Source organism: Thunnus maccoyii, chromosome 5, assembly GCF_910596095.1.
Source record: "Thunnus maccoyii chromosome 5, fThuMac1.1, whole genome shotgun sequence".
NCBI lineage: Eukaryota > Metazoa > Chordata > Actinopteri > Scombriformes > Scombridae > Thunnus > Thunnus maccoyii.
The window spans coordinates 32,149,958-32,165,331 of NC_056537.1; positions in this window are offsets into that span (position 1 = coordinate 32,149,958).

Below are 15,374 nucleotides of genomic sequence, written 5' to 3' on the forward strand. Positions count from 1 at the left end.
TTATTGCAATATCTAGAATACATATTTGCATCTCCCACTTTGCTAGGCTGAAGAGATACTGAATGAAGTTCAGTGTTGGTACTTGCATATACAGCCACATGCATCACAATCATCCCATAATCATCACCCTAACACTTATTTTTAATTAATCCACCATATCTCTAGGGAGTTTCTTGTGGTCTCTGCTTAGAATTAAGAGTTGAAGGCCAAATCCTTATCTGCCTTTCCTCCCTGGACATTCGCTCTAAAGTTACAGTGACCGAGTCCCATACCTCACCTTTGACAGTACCTGTTAGGAACATTTTCATACGGGAAGCAGATCATAAAGTCTACGTATATGTTTCCATTTCAATGACAATGCCCGCATTCAAAGGGCATGAGGGGTCACTGAATGGTTTGATGAGTATGAAAATGATGTGAATCATATTCTATGGCCACAGTTACCAGATCTCAATCTATTTGAACACCTATGGGAGATTTTGAACCGATGTGTTGGACAGCGTACTCCAGCACCATCATCAAAACACCAAATGAAGGTAGAGTTCAGAGACTTGTAGAATCAATGCCAAGGTGTATTGATGCTGTTCTGGTGGCCCAACACCTTACAAAGACACTTTATGTTGGCTTTTCCTTTAATATGCCACCCATCTGTATGTACAGTATGTTTGTGTGTGGCTTAAACTTAACGTCATTCAACAATTAGGTATTTATTCATCAACATTGTAATACCTGTAACAGTGATCAAACATTAACATGAACAGGGCCTCTAGTCTCTAGAATATCAGAAAATATTTTGGGGGGTAAATTGAGCCATTGACTCAACTTGCCCCAACATCACTGGCACGTTTTACCCCACTACCTCCATTTTGACAAAACTGTTTCACACAGTGGCTCAGATCCACAGTTATGCTAAGTTTATGACCTTGTTTTGTAGCTTACACTGACTTAAATTAACATGTAATAATGTCCAAAACTTATCTGTTTTAATTATGATACAAGACTGATGAATTTAGTAACATGATGAATTCACTTGGCATGTCAAAAATCTTTTTTTTTTTTTGCTCTGTTTTGCTGACCACTCTCTCCATATGCTTGAGTCCAAGATGGATTGAGCAATGTGAACTATACTTTCTTAATTTGTGATCACATGATTGCTTTTGTTTATGGTGACCAAGATAAAGGGGGTGGCTCATTTTACCCACTGGCTCTATTTACCCCATTCTCCCCTACACTGTGTATGTGTAAATCTGTGTATATGATATCATTTTATTGTTTCTTTGGCTGTAACTTTAACTTTTAACTTTAATGTAGCTTTTGCAATCTTTATTCTATCTGTATCCATTGTTAATTTGTACCTGTTGTTGCTCTCCTTCTTAGTTTTTATTATTTATCTGTTTTGTTTTTTGCTTTTTTTCTGAGAATGCTCATTGATAAATGCATTGGACTGCCCCGTTGGATTTCTGTGAAGGAAATAATAAAAATCATAATTGAATTTTTAAAAAAAAAAAAAAAAAAAGCCTGCAAAAGCAACATGCCAAAGAATAATTTTGAGCACTCCACACCCATGATTGCCATTTCCTGTAGCTATCTATCATCAAAATGATGATGAGATGTCACAAGAATCCAAAGTGAAAGGCTGAAGTTCCAAATAAACAAAGTTAAATCTGAGGTCAGATGATTAACACCAGAATATCCTCAGAAAAACAAATAACCACAAGGGGTTGAAGCCCAGGTTACACAGAAGTCCAAAATGTATTTAATTGCCCTCCAGGGGAGCGAGGGGGGGTAAGGGGGTATAGGAATAATGAACACGGCAGCACTGTTGTCTCAAGAGTATGTCTCAGCCACAGAGTCAGGGCATTATGGAACTTTTCCTCCAATGAAAAGTTTGTCAGTAAAAGGAGAATAAAAAAATTACCCTACTCATGTGCACTAATTAGCCACAAGCCTTTTTTCTGGCCCATTTAGACCACAGGAGCCAAACTCAGGCCAGCTGTTCAGAGGGGCCAGTTAGACTGCTATTGGAGCTAGGAGCACTGATTTCAGCAAGGGTGTGGGAAAAATCCTTGAGGAAGCCAAGTCAGAAAGGTCTGCTAAATAAATAAGGCATATAGTAAAACGCTTTATCCCACTGGTGTCCTTTTACATATTCTTAAGTACTGCTGCATGGCAGCAACAAACCACATAACAATCAATTATACTGAACCACAGGATGACTTTTAGACAACAGATTTATATTCAGCTCAATTCAAAATGAAATGAAGCTCATATGGTAGATAAATGACTTAGACCTACACACTCTCTTCTCAACATATAGAAATATACAGAATCACAAGGCTTATACTCAGATGATTCACAGATGACATTTATATTCACATCGAAATGTGTAATTTTTTTAATGTATAGAAAGCCCTTTTGTGGGGTGATTACAGCCAAGTTAAAGTACTGAAAATGTATCTCTCTGCCTATTTTCAAACTGTGGATGATCAAAAAAACTTCCTCAAGATTCCTGAAGATAATCCTTTATCATCAAACTGGGACACAGACTTTAAAGTTGGATTCATTGACTTTTTGGCCACTTGGTGGCAACAGAAAAAGCTGCAAACACAACATTTACATTTTAGTATAAAGGTGTTGTGTCGAACATGTTGGCTAGCAAACAGTTACCTATTTATAAATCCAGCACACACGGAGCAAGATATGTAAGCATTACTTTGGAGTCATGTATATAAGGCCAGTATTCACTCTAAACTTCTTCATAGGTCCAAATTTTTGACTGGATCTGAAAAAGACTCAGGGAAAACCTACCCAAACCTGACCAATAAATACTTTTTTTAGGAACCGATTCTGAAAGGGAGCACCAGACAGTGAGACCCTATCAGAACACATCAGAGGATAATAAGTCTTTATCTTCCTGCCCAGCTGATCCACTTGAGTATTAGACATATTGATACACAGGCCCAAGACTGGCTGCGATACAACACCTCCCTACCCAACCCAATCAGACTTTGGGTTTGGACCCAGAGTCCGATCCCCAGTCAGCTCTGGCTCTGTCTACATCAACTCCTGAGAAAAATATCTGTCTTTTTTGTCGCTAAATGCACCACTTTGTTCACCAGCTATTCCCTAACTTTGTCTGTCTGCTGTCAGTATGTTTATCAGACCTATTTTGCTGAAAAAAACAGGGTTGATGAAAGTGGGATTGTGGGCTGGGAAACCAAAAAGAGCTAATAAGGTTAAAATGCTGAGGGGGACTCCAGAGGGTGATAATTCTCTGAGAGTTCATCGTTATGACCAATGTCTTTGATATAACTCAAAGGTTCATTGAATTTATTTATATTTATCCAAATCCCCAGCAGACTCTGTCCATGGTGCTGACTGTGACCCTGTGACAGGATGCAATGATGACCGGTAAGTAGCTAGGCAATAAAATAATTTCATGACAGACATTTAGACATGTTATAGCAGTAGAGAACAAGTGTAATGAATAACATTAATAATGACTGCATTATCACTGGGAAGACCTAATGGGATGCTTAAATGGAAATGAGCCATTATTAATGTTATTAGTTACCCCTGTGCTTTACCCGGGGGCATTACTTTTCACCAAAACATGGCAAGAAAAACATACAGTAAGTAAATGTAAGCAGTCTCGCAAAATTACAGTAGCTGATATTAGCAATATTAGCACACTAACCATCCCCATTTGTTTTAATCCAATGCTAATTTGCGATAATTTGCTGTAAGGTCAGAATGTGGCTTAAGTTTAATTTAATTTATGTTCCTCAATATTCACAGGCACAATGAAAATGTATACTTATCATTAAAATGAAAATAATTGCTGGCCTCTTGGGGAAAATGTAACTTCATTTCACTTGGGGCAGGACTGATGCACCACCAATGTTTCACACACATCACAAAAGAAGACACAGCCAGTTATAATAATCTATCTGATGGATCGGAAGAGTTTATATGAAGCTTAATGTAATGAACCAGAGCATGTGTCATATCTGAAACCTCAAAGCACAGCATGTTACAATAAATGACAATAAATTTGTTTTCTGATGTGATAAGGGAAAAAAGGTACACCACTCACAGAAGGTAAAAATGTGAAATGTATTCAGGCTACAAAAGCATGACATTTCTGTCTTGTGACCTTCAACAGATACATCAGAATGGATCACAAACAATAAACACATTTTCAGCAGTCAACAGGTACATAAGATTAACATGAATTAGCTAATGCCCTCATTGATCAATAGGTGTGATCAATAGGCCGGTGTCTAGTGTGTTGCTCTACCAAATGCACAATGTTTTGGATCAGTTCAATTGTTTTCTGAAATGTTATTGAGTTTTGCATTTCAGGGCCTCCATATTTGAGATATTTTAGGACTCGAAAACACATATATTTGTCATTACTGCAGACTGTTTTCATTTTTTGTTTTTTCAGCCATTTGTTCCCAATGGTTTCAGTACAGTATGAAAATAAACTTGAGACTTGAAACTTGCATGAGATATCACAATGAACATCTCATGATGGATTGCGCATTTCAAACAAGTTTCATGCCCCTCCAAGTTGATTTTCACGGCTGCCTTTAAAATATATTAGACGTCCAAAACATTGTGGTATGCTTTGAAAAATGGTTGTCAGTAATAATTTATATGAATGTGAATTGTAGTAAATGGTCTGAAAACAATGTCCTCAAGAGGCAGACATACATGTGCATATTCAAAGTAGAAAGTGTCCACCTATGAAATCAAACCAAGTGCTTAGCTTTTGAAAGATTAAAGCTTAGAGAGATAAATGGCAGCAATTAGCCTATTTTTCACTTGGTTAACCTTGGGCTCTGTAATTCATGGTCTGGTGATGCCATCTGGCATCTTTGAATGTCATTAAAAACCTACAGGATCTATAGAGGTGCTTGTTGAACTCTGTAGTTCCAAAATGCCTGCACAGGAAACCTGATTATTTTGTGTGGAAAATTCAAACAAGCGGGCAAGAAATAAATCACTTAGATAGATCACTTCTAGGATGTATTTTCAAAGACAAATATGTGTTTCTAAAGTGCTGTCAGTTTGTATTTTGATAGTTTTGGCTCTGTACTCCGGCACATAGGATTTGAAATGAAACAATGAAAACAAATGCAGACTTTCAGCTTCAAATTGTTGGTATTTAAATCCCAACCCAAAGAACCATGTGGAAATTATAGCCCTTTATATATACAATATATATAGCACCAGTCAAAAGTTTGGACACACCTTCCAATTCCCTTGAATGTGAAAATGTGTCTAAACCTTTGACTGGTAATGTACATATAGTCCTCCAGAAATAAAATAGTTTACAATATTGCCAGCATTAAACTCACAGTCACTGTTTTATTGTACTAGAGCAAAGCCAAAACAATGACAAACATACTGTATCACTGTCCGTTTTTGCCACATGCCATGTCTACAGTATGTTAGCTAAGACTCGATAAAAAGAGACAAAGCTTCATGATTGAAGGAACTGTTCATACGCTCATTTGCTTTCTTTCTGAGAGTTAGATAAGATCAATACCACTACTTTCATGAGTTTTTCATTTTTAGGTTAGCTTAGCTTAGTATAAGATCTGCCCAAAGGTTAAAAAATCCTCCTACTAGCACCTTGAAAATTAACACGAGATATCTTGTTTGTTTAATCTGTACAACAACTTAGTTTGTAAAAACAGCAATAAAAATGGCAAATTGAGCAAATGTCAAACTATTCCTTTAAAGGATAAGAAAAAATGAGACTGTCTTCACTGAACAGGAGGCAGCTAAACCATCTGAAGTCTTCACTTAGCAGCTCGGCAAAGAGTCTCTGGAAACAGATCTGATGTCAGCTCAGCCATTAATGATTGAACTGACCACAGTGCAGTCTTGCGTGCTTCTTTGCTAATTTGTTCCTGCTAAGTATATGCAGATGATCATAAACAGTTTTAACATATGTATATTATTGAGTGTGAGCTTGCAGCACATGTGTGGCATTAATGTGCGGTTGGATATTTTAGGACTGGAAAACACATATATTTCACACATATATATAGAGGTCTCAACCTTGCAGCCAGCTGTGAATAATAAATCTGTCCCCTGAAGAGGAGCATGAGCTCGGGTAGCACGTCGCCTCCAACAGGCAGAGACAGATAGACACAGAGACACGAAGAGAGAGCTCAAGCCACAATTACATCCACTGTCACACTAAGGAAGGTCAGTTTTGGTAGAAAACTTGGTCTAGATTGACCTTAAATTCAATTTCACCACCTGGCTGCATGACACAAAATCTAATCTTGTCGTTGCCATTTAAGCAGGGACATGTCTTACACTGAGCCACTTTCAGTGTTTTGCAACACTCAAGTGCTCTATGTGTGATTATGTCTGTTTAAATATAACCTTTCAGTTTGATTTCCATTTAGATTCATTGTTATTATGCTGTCTGGCATTGGTGTGTAAAGGATCCTCTTCCACATGTTGCGTCTGAGGTGTGTCATGTAGGTGGAAGAGAAAACATTTTAGGCCCTGTGTCATGTATCAGAAACAATGCTGATCATGGTGGGCAACAAGAAAAAGTCAAGATTTAAGAAAAAAGAGGTACTGAATGAACTGTGGTATATTTACCTTGATGTGGTTTCAGCTGGTGTTTAATCTATTCAACACTTTGGTGGCTAGTTGAAAATATGGAGTTTTCATAACATATGGTTGTGCTCTATGGAAGTTAAATGTTGCTTACATTTTTGTTAATTGTTCAATATCAATAGTTCTTAGTTCACAGAGAGCACAGCTGCAAGGTCCCTGTGAACACATTAGGAACATGATTTAATAAAGGAAAAAACACCCAAAAATACAGTTAAAATGTTTTATCTGTGATCATGGACTGGAGATAAGAGAGTAAAATGAAATAAGATTCAGATGGAAGAGAACTTGTGACACTTATGAGTTAATTCTCAGACTTATACTTATCATAATTACAATTCAATAAACCCCTACTGTACATAAGATATCAATTCAGCTTTCTATGAGCTGTAGCACCTGTGGCTTCCTGGATCAGTCTTATTTTTTGCTTCTTATTTAATGGATGTTTCGTTTACAGAGAAGAAATTCTTTCCAGCTCTATCCTTTCTATTAAAAAGATACAAGGTGGGCTCCCTTGTGGCTCAGTTGGCCACAGTGCATGGTATGTATCTTTGATGTCCTGAGTTTGAATGGACTCTTGATTCTGCCAAAAAAGTACAAGCTAAAGGCAATGAGAGATGCTTATTAAAATACAAGAAAAAGTGAAGACTTGTGACAGAAAGGTTAAATCAGGGCAGGTTTAAATTTCGTGCAGAGAAATTTACTTCAAAGCCAAAAAGCAAAAACCAAAAAGCATTTTATCTTTAATTGAGGGTTGGAGCCGTTCCCAACATTCACAGGGCAGAGGGCAAGACAACATGTTGGACAGTTTACCAGTCCATCACAGAACAATCCCAGACAACCTCTCACTTTGATATGAGCTGCTGAGAGTCTCCAGTTCACCTGACCTGAATTTCTTTGGGCCATGGGAGGATGACACAGCAGGAAAAACACAAGGAGAACATGCAGAAGCACTTCTCAAAAACATCTATGAACATCTCTCAGAGGTCAATTCTAAAAAGCATTTATAGCATCTTAGTATGGAGCCCCAAAGTGAAAAATATTAAATATAGTTTTATCAAGAATATTTTTATTTTTATCATAATATAGAATTTCATTGGAGTAAATTTCACTTCATCAGAGATTTTTATTTCAAAATGGGCTGAATTGTGGGCCGGTATTACTTGGTATCAAAGAGTTAGTGCTGGTTAATTCAGAGTTACATTGGCAGCTTTTTGATTCTAAAGATATTCCTCAGAGAAAGAGACACAACTCTGTATTATGTGATCGTTTAGCCAACAGAAGTTTGCTAACACTGGCTCTTCGCTTTGATGCCCAGAAATAATCCAAGTTCACATCCCAGCCTAGCTAGTCAGCAGGCTAATTAGGCAGCATGTGCAGCCTTTTTAGGCTCAATAAAAAAGAAACATTAGCTCATGTGTCTGTGTACAGTGTTTATTTGCAGCAGCATCTAGTTGCTTGATTCAGAATTAATTAATAGCTAACACGAGTTTACAGGCTACGTTTGGTTGGAGTTGTTGAGCTTGTTAAGAGAGGCTGGAGGCATGTGATTGGCTGAAAGCTGAGAGGGTGACAACTCCACGTATGAAGAGTGACAGTATGAAACAAAAAGTGACATGAAATAAACAGTTTTGCAAAAAGAACATTTTGAGATCTAAGTTTTGAGGTTTTCAATAATATGAAATTGAGAATGATGAAATAACATTTCATAATAATAATTCATAATCATAATAATGATTTGAGATTAATAATGTATTGAATTTCACAAGTTATTGATTTACATATTTGTACACAATTTGTTAATGTGATTATTTATTTCATAATTATGTATTTATTTGAATACTTCTTTCATTCATGTTATATGTAAAAACCTTTGGTGGCCTAAAATGTAATGTCAAAACCACCTACCACCTTATAAATATTGTCTTTAGCCAGGCCTGTGGCCAGAAACACTTTGATAATGCTGGAGAACATCCTGCAGAGCTAACTTTTAGCTTTGATGTCTTTCATCTGCCCACTCAGAGAATTATTTCTCACATGATGCCAACTGTTAGTGTGATTTACCAACTCAGCAGCAGGCACATTATTTCCTGCTGGATTTTATCAGCAGATTTCTCAGACAGGTGTAGTGTGGCATGATTGCATGTGCAGACCATCTGAAAATGTTTATGAAGGAATGTCAATAATCTCCTCTGAAAATGAGGAGCACCACTGAGACACCCAGTGAAAAAATGCAAACACTTGTCAACATTAAATAAAATCCTTATGGGAAAATGTAAACTATTCTCAACTAACTATTCCTTCTGATGGTTAATTCCCACATCCTGTCAGGTCATTTCCCTGTTAACATTTACAGACTTCTCACAGTCAGGTATCCAGATGTAACAGAAGGACAGGTGTCATTTTTGCATAAGCATTTATTAAACTGAACTAGTAATAGAATTATCAATCTCATAGCAATTCACTTGCTATTCTTCTTTAATTTGTTGCGGTTTAATTAATCTCAGTATCCGTCACTACTTACATCCATTACATATTGTCATTGCCTTTGGTGCCAGTCTTCATGTTGTGTAAGGTAACCACCAATAGGCCTAAAGTCTTAAAAATTCTGCATTTCCCTTTAACACCAGAAATAATCAACAGGCTGATTACTCTACCACACTCCTGATACTCGGAAATCAAGTAATTTAGAATAAATTACACCCTTAAAGAGGTATAAACTTGTTGAAAACATTGACCTAGAAAGTTAAGGGGCCCCTAACCCGGTTTGTAAATTTCCATTGGCAGAGATGTGGCCCAAATTAATTAAATCAGTAAGCAATAATGGGATTCCTCCTAACTGCACCTTTGATAAGCCAAATTTAATTGCCATGTCACAGTATAGACAAATTCAATTTGATATTCTTACCTGTGACAACAATTTTAAGACAACGCACTAAGGTGATATACAGAAACAGCAATCTGCAATACCAAGATGTTATTTATTTTCCAGATATTATTACCGTATGGGTTTGAGACACTGGTGGGAGAGCAGACGAGTGAAATGTATGGGATACACAGGATGGATGGATGAGTGAAACACAGACAGACTTCATGATGTAACAAATGAGTACAGAATATCAGTGCAAAAAAAATACAAAAACAACTGTGGTTTTAAAATTTGCATTAAAGGTCCAGTGTGTTGAATTTAGTGGCATCTAGCGGAACAGGCTTGGAAGAAATTGAATATAATATTCATAAGTATATTTAATTAGTGTATAATCACCTGAAAATACGAATCATTGTGTTTTCATTAATAATAAGCCCCTTGATAACTAACCCATTAATAATAAGCCCTGAATGGGTGCCAAAAATGGCGCAATAAGAATCGCTTGGCTGGTGCATACGCCAAAAAAAGTTTCTGGCTTCCAGATTTGCTTCTGTGTTGTGCAGCCCACTGAATATGCGCAGTAGTGTTTCCCCCACTGGCCCCGCATGCAAGTTCCCGCTTGGCCCATAAACTTCACATTGTGATGACGTCACAGATTTTTGAAACTCTTTTCTCAGCTCAGGGAAAGTTTTACAAATATAAAACTTCCATGGATCAAAAATTCATAATAGAGTAATTATTGACATTGTTTGCAGTTCATCTCTTTTACAATGGTGGTCTATGGGGAAAATGATTTTTCGGCTGCAGGGGGATTTTTTGCTGCAATACCACAAGTGGCCACTGGGAAAATTGGCTGGAAGGCTGAGCAGCAGAGCCCTATCCAGTTCCTATTATACATCCATGGTGCAGATCCTCTTCTAAAGAGACCACCATGTTGCAATGCAATGTTTCTACAAGTTTTGCCACCATAGGTTCTCCTACATGCTTGTAAGAGGAAGGGGAGGGGTATTCAGCTGGTTGCAATCTGCAACCTCAGAGCTAGATGCCACTAAGTCCTACACACTGGTCCTTTAATTGTCTGTCAAAATAAGGCTAGACTTGTGGCAAAGTTAAGTAAATTCATTTTCCTTCTCCAAATTACACATGACAACCATGAGCATTGTTGAGTAAGGTGTGGATGAAGACTCTCACCTTCTCTCTGGAAACACGAGTGCCATCTTATCTGCAGGTATGTGCCAACATAGCAGCTCATAAATATACAACAATGTACATGTGGATCAGAAGAAATTCATCCATAAAAAAAGCAATCTTCAGTGTGAAGCAGCATTGAAATGCCATGATGTATCAGAATTACAGGTGCTCAGTTAGTTATGTAATCTCATTTTCTTGAATATATTTGCATAAAGGTAGTTTTATTATGCAGGCATTTCAGAAAATGCACAATTTAATGGAAATATACCTTCATGTGTGGTCTCAGATGCTTTTCAACTGCAAAACAGAGCAGAACTGAACATATAATGTGACTGCTGAGCACTTTAATGCATGTTGAGGCCTCTTGGCAAGACTGTCATTTGTTACTCCCGATATACAAATCTAATTTGAAAGCCAGTGATGTAAAGAGAATACAGAATACAATGAAAACAGATCACTTGGCAAAGTGTGTTTGGCCAAATACGCTTCTGGTATCAGTCCCTTCTGCTCTGTGCATTTTTACATGTGTCCAGTCTAACAACAAAAATGTGTCTATGGGAAAGTAAAGCCAGCGACATCCTCCCACTGTGGAGATACATCATACTACTCTACTTTTAAAGGTTACGTGTGGGGGAAAATGTATGGTCAAAGGTCATTTCTTCAAAAGCCAAGTCTCAACCTGGGCAAGAAGAGGTCAAGACACAGCTGGGAGTCTCTGTGGGACATCTCAGATGCAAAACTCTGTAAGTGTGTCATGTTGTGAAAAAATACAAATCCTCCTTCAAAATAGATACATCTAAGTGTACCATTGTGATGAATTTCTTGTTGAATGACTTGATGAATTAATAATGACCTAGACCTAGAATATCAATCCATGTATATTGTCATTTATTACTTCATGTGTCAGTACTCCATTTTAGTTATCACCTCATCACTTGAGTATATGGAAACCACACAGATATTGTCTGTTCCAATATCATACATATACTATCTGTGAAATACTCACCACTACACATGGAGAAAATCAATTTAAGGCAAACATTATGACAACTTCACAAAGCTGAATATCATTTGGAATTTGTTTACGACGTGATTAAGCATTATTGTTGAAAAATTAGGATTTTGAACGTGTGGAGAGGTATTGATGGTGTATTTTTGTCACTTAGCTTCACCATAGCATGTTGATGGTGTAATTTCATTACACATTTTGTTACATTTTGAAATGAATGTTTCAACTAACAAGACTCAGAGTCTACAGCCATGCTAGCGGCTCTGTGAGGCTGTACTTGGGCAAAGTGGTGCTTTGAGCTAACAATGGTAACACGCGCACAATGACAAAGCTAAGCACATTAGCTTTGTCACTGTGTTAGCATGCTAACATTTGCTAATGAGCACTAAAAACAAAGTGAGGCAGATTTGAGTGTGCATTTTATGAAAAGTGAAGGTGTTACTAAAGTTATTGTTGTTTTTTGGTTTGTCACATTTGCACTGTGGCTAAAAAGGTTACCCTCCCATTTGTGATATTTGTTATTTGAACTACCCCACCGGCCATTTAATGATGTTTCGCCTTATTTTCATATCACTGCTGTCCAAAAATGTCAACTTTTCATGGTTTGTTCAAAGCTTAATGCCAAAGCATTTTTAGATAATTCAAAGTTTAAAATTATAACTGAAATTACAAAAACAGTTAAAACACAAACATCTCAGAGCCAAAGACTAAAATGAATGTTTCCATCATAATGCAACATGCATTGAAAGTAACACAGAGGCCAAAGTAAAACCATCAACCGCGAACAGGAAGTATTAAAGCACAGACAGCTTTCTCAACTCTGAAGTGAGGCTTTAATGCTTTGAGCATCTGTAAAAAGAATCATGTAGAGGTAGCAGTGGAATGCAGTGTGATAAATGAGCCACTATTTTCCTACAGTCACGACCCCTGAATGTCACCCAGACGCAGTCACCCAGATGCAGTCAAAACCTGAATGGCTCCTAAAGTACTTTCACACATAACATTTACTGATAATAAAAGGCATTTTCTCATGGGAAAACAATGATGGTAACTTAATTTGACTGCTCCAGGTGTTTTAACATGACCACGAAAGTTCCCTGTTGGCATGTTTTGTAACCAAAAGTAGAGCATTACTGATATGGACTGGCACATTGTGTAAACTGTACCTCACACACACATCATCAGGCAGGGCAGAGACAAAGTCAGTATAGAGCATCTTTGTTAAACCAACAGCTGCATTTCCACATTGTCTAAAGTCAAGCTTTTAGCTTTTGTCACTACATTGTCGGCTTGGATCATAACTTGTAATGCCACTTTTATCTGTGTAGTCATGACACCTTGATTACCATGGTTACCAGACCCCATCCACTACTGACAAAGAGCAGAGTGTTCGTTGTTCTCCTGTGTGACAAAATATTAATCAGTCTAGTAAATCTGTTCAGTGTGCATCCAGAGGCAGCACACTGGATATGAGGCTAATCAGAGCTCGGTCAATTTGTTGGCTGGATTGTGTTTATGCGACGGAAGAAAAAACAAAACTGAAAGTAGTAGATAAAAAACACAAGCTTTCACTACGTGTTCACCATCATTTCAAGTACTTCTTATCACTAGAAAGGGTCACAGTGAGGGGAAAGTTACAGATGTCAGCTTTAAGAAGTTGAATGAAGTTCAAATCTCACACACACACACACATGCACAAACACACACACATGCACAAACACACACACACACACACACACACACAAAGTTAGTAGGAGACGGTCAGTTGGTTTAGGGGAAATAGTCCCGTCAATTACAGTGTCCTCAGTAACAGGCATTCCTCTTGTTTTAAAAAAACTATGACAAACCAAGAATGTATTATCCACTTACATCCTCACGTCACAAGGTTGCATACTTCTTAAGGACCATCATACCCTCCAAAATAAAGTCATTTTGAAATTAATTAGTAAAGGAGCATGTGAAACCATGATTCTGTGCCCTGTACACTTCTCTCCTCAAATTAGGAGCACATGTCCTCCAGATAAAATTCACCGCAGGGCTCTGATTTGTTGTCCTTTACATATTTAAAAAAAAACAAAAAAACAAAACAAAACAAAACAAAAAAAAACAAAAATCCAGCAAAACTGCCCATGTGGTTGTAGTTCTCTAAAACTCTCCAATGCCATTGTTCTAAGTGGGGAAGTTTAGTCTGGCCAAGTTCTTTGCTTTTCTCCCACAGGGGCAAAACCCATCACATGTCCACAAGCACTGGACCAGATGTGAGGACTTTGTTGTAGCTGAGTGTTTGTTATTCTGCTGTGTGACAAATAATTATCCTCGTTGTTATGCAAGATAAATATGCTGCTGTCATCGGAAGAATCAAATTCACTGTGGCTGTCGTATTTAAGAAACTATAAATTAAACTGCCAGGCTGTGAATCCATGTGTGACTTTACTGTGTTCACCTATGGAGAAAAAGAAATACATGTCACACTGTCATGCCAGTGAATATTTTGTGTGTTTTTTTGTTTGTTTGTTTGTTTATTTTCAGAGGTCTTTTTTTACTTTCCAGATATGGTTTTAATGAACCATCAAATGGAAAAACCATCTACAACCATTTTAAATATCTGAAAGGCCCAGCATTGTGTTCCTCATCAAAGAAAGAGCAAGTTTACTGATTTTTTTAACCAGGAAATAGACAAGTGAATTCAGGTGAAGACTGTTATAACTTTATTATATTACTTTCTCAAACAACTTCACTCACTGTGAATTTTAGAGCCCAGATATTACTATCATCGACTGAGTGGATTTAAATTTCATTGAACAGGTGCCATAGTAAATCCCACAGTGTTGGTTATTGGTTGGTCTAGCTAGGCTGCAGTACACAAAACCTTTACATAAAAAAGCATCACCATGGTGTAATATTCAATTAAAATCTAGAGCAAGTTTAAGTCTGACTTAACTAAAAATATGGACGTCAAAATAAAGAGTGATCACTATGAAGAACGTCAATTAATGTGTAAAATCCTGCTCACTTGGATGCACACAACAGCCAGCACCATTATCTTTTCCATATTGTTGACATGATTGGTTTATTTAAATGTGACCTACAAGGATGATACAGTTAAAGGGATTGTTCAACATTTTTTTAGAAAATTAAAATAATTTGGTTTCTTGCTGAGAGTTAGATGGGAGAATCTCTACCACTCTCATAAGTGTAAGGTAAATGTAGAGACAGCTGGCTCGCTTCATTGAACACCAAGACTGGTAATACCACAACCTGTAGTTTTCATGCTTTGGTTTTTCAATGAATTTAACAAATTAGATATAACGTGCTAATTAGTGAGCTTTAGAGGTGCTGGTGGGTCAGTTTTGTTACCTTTGGACAGGGCCAGGCTAGCTGTTTCTCCTGTTTACACTCTTCATGCTAAGTTAAGCAGCTGCTGGATGTAGCCTCATATTTATTGTAGACAGAGTGGTTTCAATCTTCTCATCAAACTATTGGCAAGAAAGAGAATTAGTGTATTTCCCGAAATGTAAAATTATTCCTTTAATCATTACTCCATCGAGGTGAAAAGTTGCTACTGTGTTGCAGGGCTGTTTTCTTGCTGAAACTATTGAGCTTTTACTCAGCACATCCTACACATTTTATTCAGAGAAGCTGATGTTGTCTGCAAGT